This window comes from Oncorhynchus mykiss, chromosome 1, assembly GCF_057628025.1.
Source record: "Oncorhynchus mykiss isolate SJ-2025 chromosome 1, ASM5762802v1, whole genome shotgun sequence".
NCBI classification, from domain to species: Eukaryota; Metazoa; Chordata; class Actinopteri; order Salmoniformes; family Salmonidae; genus Oncorhynchus; species Oncorhynchus mykiss.
This window is the reverse complement of record NC_143022.1, coordinates 78847850-78856369: the sequence shown is the minus strand read 5'-3', so window position 1 is coordinate 78856369 and position 8520 is coordinate 78847850. Positions and strand designations below refer to the sequence as shown.

The following is an 8520-nucleotide window of genomic DNA, read 5'->3' as shown; positions in this document are numbered from 1 at the left end:
GGGTAGCTCTAAGAGGTTTTAAATGAAGAGTTGATGCGCTTCACACTTCATTTTTAATATTTGGGCTTGGGGAGGGTATCAAGTCAGGTCGAGTCATAGGGCTCAAGTCCAAGTCAAGTCACGAGTCATTGGTGTTAAAGTCAAAGTCGAGTTGCAAGTCATCATATTTGTGACTCGAGTCTCTGCTAATCAGTGGCCAAGCCCCCATGAGCACAGACATGACACGGCGTCATGGAATGCCCCCTTTTCCCAGAAGAGTATACCAAAGAGACCCATGGTAAGCAGGACGTCTCAAATGGTTAAGACCACGCAAACCATGAGACTAGAAAACCATCCCACGTGGAGCATTGGCTACACGGCTGGAGATGGTTACACTCAGACTATCAATTCACTACAGAAGGAGCAAATTCTAGATGACACAAATTACTAGTCTGCAGCTAGAAATTACGTAAACCTAGAACAAGAATACAGACAACCTCCGAAGAATCCATTTTATGAGAACATTTTTGAATGGTACTCTGAAGTAACCATTCTAAAACACCTTCAACCACCACTTTTGGGGAACACAATCAGAGACTTTTCTGTCAACTCTCTCCAGCAGATGGACCGGCGACCAGAGAGAGACAACAAGACATACTCGTAAATATGTCAATTGCAATTTCTTTTCGAATGAGCGGTTGTTCATGTAAAGTATTAGAAATTTCTATGAGTGTAGTTATCAGCTATGAATCTCCCGCTTTTGAGCGGTTCACACCCGCTTCCCTTTGTCTACCAAGCCGTCATATCGGCTTAGCCCACTATCTACTGTTTGTTTGTGATGTATTTTTGTGATTATTTAGTTATTTACTAACTAAATGATTAAGCCAATTTCTATATTGCTGATTCATTACGGAAACTAGGGTTTGTGCAGATAACCAAGAATTTTACGACGTTCAGATGAGACTGACGGAAGGTAACAGGTAATAAATAGTTAATTAATAGAAGACTAATTGTTCAAATATTAAAATATCTGAAAGTTATATTCAGAATATTATAACTTTGTAATCTCAACATTTTCCGTGGTGCCCTGACTTCCTAGTTCATTGAAGTTTACATGATTGGTTTAATCACGTAATCATTACACAGAGAATTGATTTGATAAAATAAGTCTTCACATTTAATGATAGTAGAGACACGACACAGCATACTTGGGGCCAACATGTACACTGCGGCATGCATGGGCTTCAGGTAGAAGTCTTCACGCTTTTTGATGTATTTCAGGACTGCAGTTTCCTCTGCTTGGAGCAACAGTGAAGTGGGCAGGGCAGTACGGATTTCTTCTCTTACATCTGCAAGCAGAGACTGAACATCAGACAGGATGGCATTGTCTCCCTCAATCCGTGCAATGACTACTGCTATAGGTTTCAGGAGTTTCAGGCTGCTTACCACTCTCTCCCAAAATACATCATCCAGGAGGATCCTCTTGATGGGGCTGTCCATATCGGCAGACTGTGATATGGCCATTTCTTGGAGAGACTCCTTCCCCTCCAGGAGACTGTCAAACATGATGACAACACCACCCCAACGGGTGTTGCTGGGCAGCTTCAATGTGGTGCTCTAATTCTTCTCACTTTGCTTGGTGAGGTAGATTGCTGCTATAACTTGATGACCCTTCACATACAGTGCCTTGCGAAAGTATTCGGCCCCCTTGAACTTTGCGACCTTTTGCCACATTTCAGGCTTCAAACATAAAGATATGAAACTGTATTTTTTTGTGAAGAATCAACAACAAGTGGGACACAATCATGAAGTGGAACAACATTTATTGGATATTTCAAACTTTTCTAACAAATCAAAAACTGAAAAATTGGGCGTGCAAAATTATTCAGCCCCTTTACTTTCAGTGCAGCAAACTCTCTCCAGAAGTTCAGTGAGGATCTCTGAATGATCCAATGTTGACCTAAATGACTAATGATGATAAATACAATCCACCTGTGTGTAATCAAGTCTCCGTATAAATGCACCTGCACTGTGATAGTCTCAGAGGTCCGTTAAAAGCGCAGAGAGCATCATGAAGAACAAGGAACACACCAGGCAGGTCCGAGATACTGTTGTGAAGAAGTTTAAAGCCGGATTTGGATACAAAAATATTTCCCAAGCTTTAAACATCCCAAGGAGCACTGTGCAAGCGATAATATTGAAATGGAAGGAGTATCAGACCACTGCAAATCTACCAAGACCTGGCCGTCCCTCTAAACTTTCAGCTCATACAAGGAGAAGACTGATCAGAGATGCAGCCAAGAGGCCCATGATCACTCTGGATGAACTGCAGAGATCTACAGCTGAGGTGGGAGACTCTGTCCATAGGACAACAATCAGTCGTATATTGCACAAATCTGGCCTTTATGGAAGAGTGGCAAGAAGAAAGCCATTTCTTAAAGATATCCAGAAAAAGTGTTGTTTAAAGTTTGCCACAAGCCACCTGGGAGACACACCAAACATGTGGAAGAAGGTGCTCTGGTTAGATGAAACCAACATTGAACTTTTTGGCAACAATGCAAAACGTTATGTTTGGCGTAAAAGCAACACAGCCCATCACCATCCCCACTGTCAAACATGGTGGTGGCAGCATCATGGTTTGGGCCTGCTTTTCTTCAGCAGGGACAGGGAAGATGGTTAAAATTGATGGGAAGATGGATGGAGCCAAATACAGGACCATTCTGGAAGAAAACCTGATGGAGTCTGCAAAAGACCTGAGACAGGGACGGAGATTTGTCTTCCAACAAGACAATGATCCAAAACATAAAGCAAAATCTACAATGGAATGGTTCAATAATAAACATATCCAGGTGTTAGAATGGCCAAGTCAAAGTCCAGACCTGAATCCAATCGAGAATCTGTGGAAAGAACTGAAAACTGCTGTTCACAAATGCTCTCCATCCAACCTCACTGAGCTCGAGCTGTTTTGCAAGGAGGAATGGGAAAAAATGTCAGTCTCTCGATGTGCAAAACTGATAGAGACATACCCCAAGCGACTTACAGCTGTAATCGCAGCAAAAGGTGGCGCTACAAAGTATTAACTTAAGGGGGCTGAATAATTTTGCACGCCCAGTTTTTCAGTTTTTGATTTGTTAAAAAAGTTTGAAATATCCAATAAATGTCGTTCCACTTCATGATTGTGTCCCACTTGTTGTTGATTCTTCACAAAAAAATACAGTTTTATATCTTTATGTTTGAAGCCTGAAATGTGCCAAAAGGTCGCAAAGTTCAAGGGGGCCGAATACTTTCGCAAGGCACTGTATAGAGCTCCATTTTTATGGAACGGTCTGCCTACCCATGTCAGAGACGCAAACTCGGTCTCAACCTTTAAGTCTTTACTGAAGACTCATCTCTTCAGTGGGTCATATGATTGAGTGTAGTCTGGCCCAGGAGTGGGAAGGTGAACGGAAAGGCTCTGGAGCAACGCACCGCCCTTGCTGTCTCTGCCTGGCCGGTTCCCCTCTTTCCACTGGGATTCTCTGCCTCTAACCCTATTACAGGGGCTGAGTCACTGGCTTACTGGGGCTCTCTCATGCCGTCCCTGGAAGGGGTGCGTCACCTGAGTGGGTTGATTCACTGATGTGGTCATCCTGTCTGGGTTGGCGCCCCCCCTTGGGTTGTGCCATGGCGGAGATCTTTGTGGGCTATACTCAGCCTTGTCTCAGGATGGTAAGTTGGTGGTTGAAGATATCCCTCTAGTGGTGTGGGGGCTGTGCTTTGGCAAAGTGGGTGGGGTTATATCCTTCCTGTTTGGCCCTGTCCGGGGGTGTCCTCGGATGGGGCCACAGTGTCTCCTGACCCCTCCTGTCTCAGTCTCCAGTATTTATGCTGCAGTAGTTTATGTGTCGGGGGGTCTAGGGTCAGTTTGTTATATCTGGAGTACTTCTCCTGTCCTATTCGGTGTCCTGTGTGAATCTAAGTGTGCGTTCTCTAATTCTCTCCTTCTCTCTTTCTTTCTCTCTCTCGGAGGACCTGAGCCCTAGGACCATGCCCCAGGACTACCTGACATGATGACTCCTTGCTGTCCCCAGTCCACCTGGCCGTGCTGCTGCTCCAGTTTCAACTGTTCTGCCTTATTATTATTTGACCATGCTGGTCATTTATGAACATTTGAACATCTTGGCCATGTTCTGTTATAATCTCCACCCGGCACAGCCAGAAGAGGACTGGCCACCCCACATAGCCTGGTTCCTCTCTAGGTTTCTTCCTAGGTTTTGGCCTTTCTAGGGAGTTTTTCCTAGCCACCGTGCTTCTACACCTGCATTGCTTGCTGTTTGGGGTTTTAGGCTGGGTTTCTGTACAGCACTTTGAGATATCAGCTGATGGACGAAGGGCTATATAAATACATTTGATTTGATAATAAGTTGCATGGACTCACGCTGTGTGCAATAATAGTGTTTAACATGATTTCTTTAGGACTACCTCATCTCTGTATCCCACATATACAATTATCTGTTATGTATATCACTTTCCCTGAGTTTTCCCCGCATTCCCAGCATAAGGCGCTCGTCGATACAGGTGTGGCTGGGAATTTTATTGATAGAGGGTTCGCCCATAGTTTAGGGATGGATCCCCATTGTTCCCGTGGCTGTGCCCTTCCCCGTTCACGCCCTAGATAGTCGACCATTAGGGTCAGGGTTGATTAGGGAGGTCACCGCTCCTCTGGGCATGGTGGCGCAGGGTGGTCACAAGGAGAGAATTAGTCTCTTCCTTATCGACTCTCCTGCGTTTACCGTGGTGCTAGGCATACCCTGGTTAGCTTGTCATAACCCCACTGTTTCTTGGCCACAGAGGGCTCTCACGGGGTGGTTGCGAGAGTGCTCGGGTAGGTGTTTAGTGGGTTTCTGTTGGTGCTACTACTGTGGAGAGTCCAGACCAGGTCTCCACCGTGCGCATTCCCCCTGAATATGCCGATTTGGCTCTCGCCTTCTCCAAAAAGAAGGCGACTCAATTACCACCCCATCGACGGGGCGATTGCGAAAAAAAATCTCCTGGTAGATGCTGCACTTCCCAGCAGTCACGTGTATCCCCTCTCACAGGCGGAGACGGAGGCTATGGAAACATATGCCTCCAAATCCCTGCGAATTCCTGCGTCAGGGGTACATTCGGTCCTCCACTTCACCCACCTCCTCAAGTTTATTTTTTGTGAAGAAGAAGAAGGGAGGTCTGCGCCCGTGTATTGACTATAGGGGTCTGAACCAGATCACTGTGAGGTATAGTTACCCGCTACCGCTCATAGCCACAGCGATTGAGTCATTGCACTGGGCGCGCTTCTTCACCGAACTAGATCTCAGGAGCGCTTACAACCTAGTGCGTATCCGGGAGGGAGACAAGTGGAAGGCGGCTTTCAGTACCACCTGTCATGCCATACGGGTTGATGAATGCGCCATCAGTCTTCCAAGCCTTTGTAGACAAGATTTTCAGGGACCTGCACAGGCAGGGTGTAGTGGTGTATATTGATGATATTTTGACCTTTACGTCAAGGCTGAGAGATGCCTGTTCTTCCAGCAGTCCGTCTCCTTCCTAGGGTATCGCATTTCCATCCCAGGGGTGGAGATGGAGAGTGACCGCATTCAGCCGTGCATAATTGGCCGACTCCCATCACGATAAAGGAGGTGCAGGGGTTCTTAGGGTTTGCCAACTACTACCGGAGGTTTATCCAGGGTTTTGGTCTGGTAGCGGCTCCCATTACCTCACTGCTGAAGGGGGGCCCGGTACGCTTGCAGTGGTCAGCTGAGGCGGACAGGGCTTTTAGTCACCTGAGGGCTCTGTTTACCTTGGCTACCGTGCTGGCCCATCCGGATCCCTTTTTGGCATTCATAGTGGAGGTGGACACGTCCGAGGCTGGGATAGGAGCTGTGCTCTCTCAGCGCTCGGGTACGCCACCGAAGCTCCGCCCCTGTGCCTTCTTCTCGAAGAAGCTCAGCCCTGCGGAGCGAAACTATGACTATGGGGACCGGGAGCTGTTGGCTGTCGTCAAAGCCTTGAAGGCGTGGAGACATTGGCTTGAGTGGGCTAGACACCCTTTTCTCATCTGGACTGACCACCGTAACCTGGAGTACATCTGGGCGGCGAGGAGACTGAACTCTCGCCATGCAAGGTGGGACATGTTTTTCACCCGTTTTGTGTTTACCCTTTCCTATAGACCAGGCTCCCAGAACGTGAAGGCAGACTCATTGACTCAACTGTATAACACAGAGGAGCGGCCCATGGATCCCACTCCCATTCTCCCCGCCTCCTGCCTGGTGGCGCCGGTACGTCTTCCGGCACTACGGGGTGCCTGAGGATATAGTGTCTGATCGAGGTCCCCAGTTCACGTCTAGGGTCTGGAAGGCGTTCAAGGAACGTCTGGGGGTCTCGATTAGCCTTACTTCAGGGTTTCACCATAAGAGTGGAGAGAGTAAACCAGGATGTGGGCAGATTTCTGCGGTCCTATTGCCAGGATCGGCCGTGGGAGTGGGTGGCATTTGTGACCTGGGCTGAGATGGCACAGAACTCACTTCGCCACTCCTCCACTAACCTCTCTCCCTTCCAGTGCGTACTGGGGTACCAGCCAGTTCTGGCGCCTTGGCATTAGAGTCAGACCGAGGTTCCTGCGGTGGACGACTGGTTCAGGCGCGCGGAGGAGACATGGGAAGCTGTCCGTGTTCACCTTCAGCAGGACATGATGCGCCAATAGAAGAACGCAGATCGCCACCGCAGTGAGGCCCCGGTGTTTGCACCAGGGCACCGGGTCTGGCTCTCGACCCGAAACCTGCCCCTCCGCCTGCCCTGCTGGAATCTGGGTCCGCGGTTTGTGGTGCCATTTAAAGTCCTGAAGAGAGTGAACAAGGTTTGTTATAGGTTACAACTTCCACCTGATTACCGTATTAACCCCTCGTTCCATGTGTCTCTCCTCAGGTCGGTGGTGGCTGGTCCCTCCAGGAGTCTGAGGTGCAGGAGGTTCCTCCGCCCCCTCTGGACATCGGGGGGGCCCCGGCGTACTCCGTTCGCTCCATACTGGAATCGAGGCGCTGGGCGAGGGGCCTTCAGTATCTTGTGGAGTGGGAGGGGTATGGTTCCGGAGGAGAGGTGCTAGGTTCCAGTCGAGGACAATGCTGTAGGAGTCTTCGTCCGGATCGCCCTGCACCTCGCCCTCTGGGTCGTCCCCGATGCCAGTGTCTGCGCGCGGCTCCGAAGATGGTCCCTCTCCTGGTTCGGGCGGCGTTCGGCGGTCGACATCACCGGCCTTCTAGCCATTGCCGATCCACCTTTCATTTTCCATTGGTTTTGTCTTGTCTTCCCTCACACCTGGTTTCAATCCCATCAATTACATGTTGTGTATTTAACACTCTGTTTCCCCCATGTCCTTGTCCGGAATTGTTTCTTGTAAGTGCTTGTGCACGTATTGTCTGGTGTGCGTCGGGTTATGTACCCATTTATTGATTGTTCTGTTTTCCGGTGGGTTATTATTATTCAACTGCGCAGTTGGAAACACAGTTTTTGCTCTCCTGCGTCTGACTTCTCTGCCGCCAGTAAGCACCCCTTACAATTCCACTATAGTAAATGACAGATTGGAAGTCTGTACAGAACAAACATTTTCCAAAACATCTTGGCAGTTTGAAATATTGCACTAAAATAATACTGCAATAAATGTGGCAAATAAATTATATTTTTGTCCGGAATACAAAGCATTATGTTCGGGGCAAATCCAACACATCACTCTGTACCACTTTTCATATTTTCAAACATACTAACCTGAATGAAAAGAAAAAATATTTCAAAACATGCATACAGTTTGCAATAAGGCACTGAAGTAAACCTGCAAGAAATGTGACAAAGAAGTTAACTTCATGTCCTGTATTTGGGGCAAATCCAACAACACATCACTGAGTACCACTCTTCATATTGTCAAGCATGGCGGTGGCTGCATAATTTTATGGGTATGCTTGTCATCGGCAAGGATTTGTGAGTTTTCTGTTAGGATAAAAAGAAACGGAAGAGCTAAGCAAAAAAATTATAGAGGAACACCTAGTTCAACAGATACTTTCCAACAGATACTGGGAGACAAATTCACCTTTCAGCAGGACAATAACCTTAAACACAAATATACTGGATTTGCTTGCCAAGATGACAATGACTGTTTCTGAGTTTCCGAGTTACCGTTTGGATTTAAATCAGCTTGAAAATCTATGACAAGACTTGAAAATGGCTATCTAGCAATGATCAACAGCGAACTTGACAGATATTTAATTTTTTAAAGAATGATGTGTAAGTATCATACCATCCAGGTGTGCAAAGCTTTTAGAGACTTACCCAGAAAGACTCACAGCTGTAATCACTGCCTAAGGTGATTCTAACATGTATTGAATGTAGGCAGGTATAATGTTGAGGGTGAAAATGGTTTAATAATATACAATTTAAGTTGGACGTTTACAAACACCTTAGCCAAATACATTTAAACTCAGTTCTTCACAATTCCTGACATTTAATCATAGTAAAAATTGTGTGAGTAAATATTCA

At 47.0% G+C, this 8520-nt stretch overlaps 1 long non-coding RNA gene across 1 annotated transcript; it reads left to right on the top strand.

The window, feature by feature from the left end:
• Positions 1–208: 208 nt before the first annotated feature.
• On the top strand, positions 209–7664 carry LOC149985652 (uncharacterized). The gene is made up of 2 exons (XR_016497253.1): positions 209–639; positions 6919–7664. It is a non-coding gene; the product is annotated as an uncharacterized LOC149985652 (long non-coding RNA).
• The last annotated feature ends 856 nt before the right edge of the window (positions 7665–8520 follow it).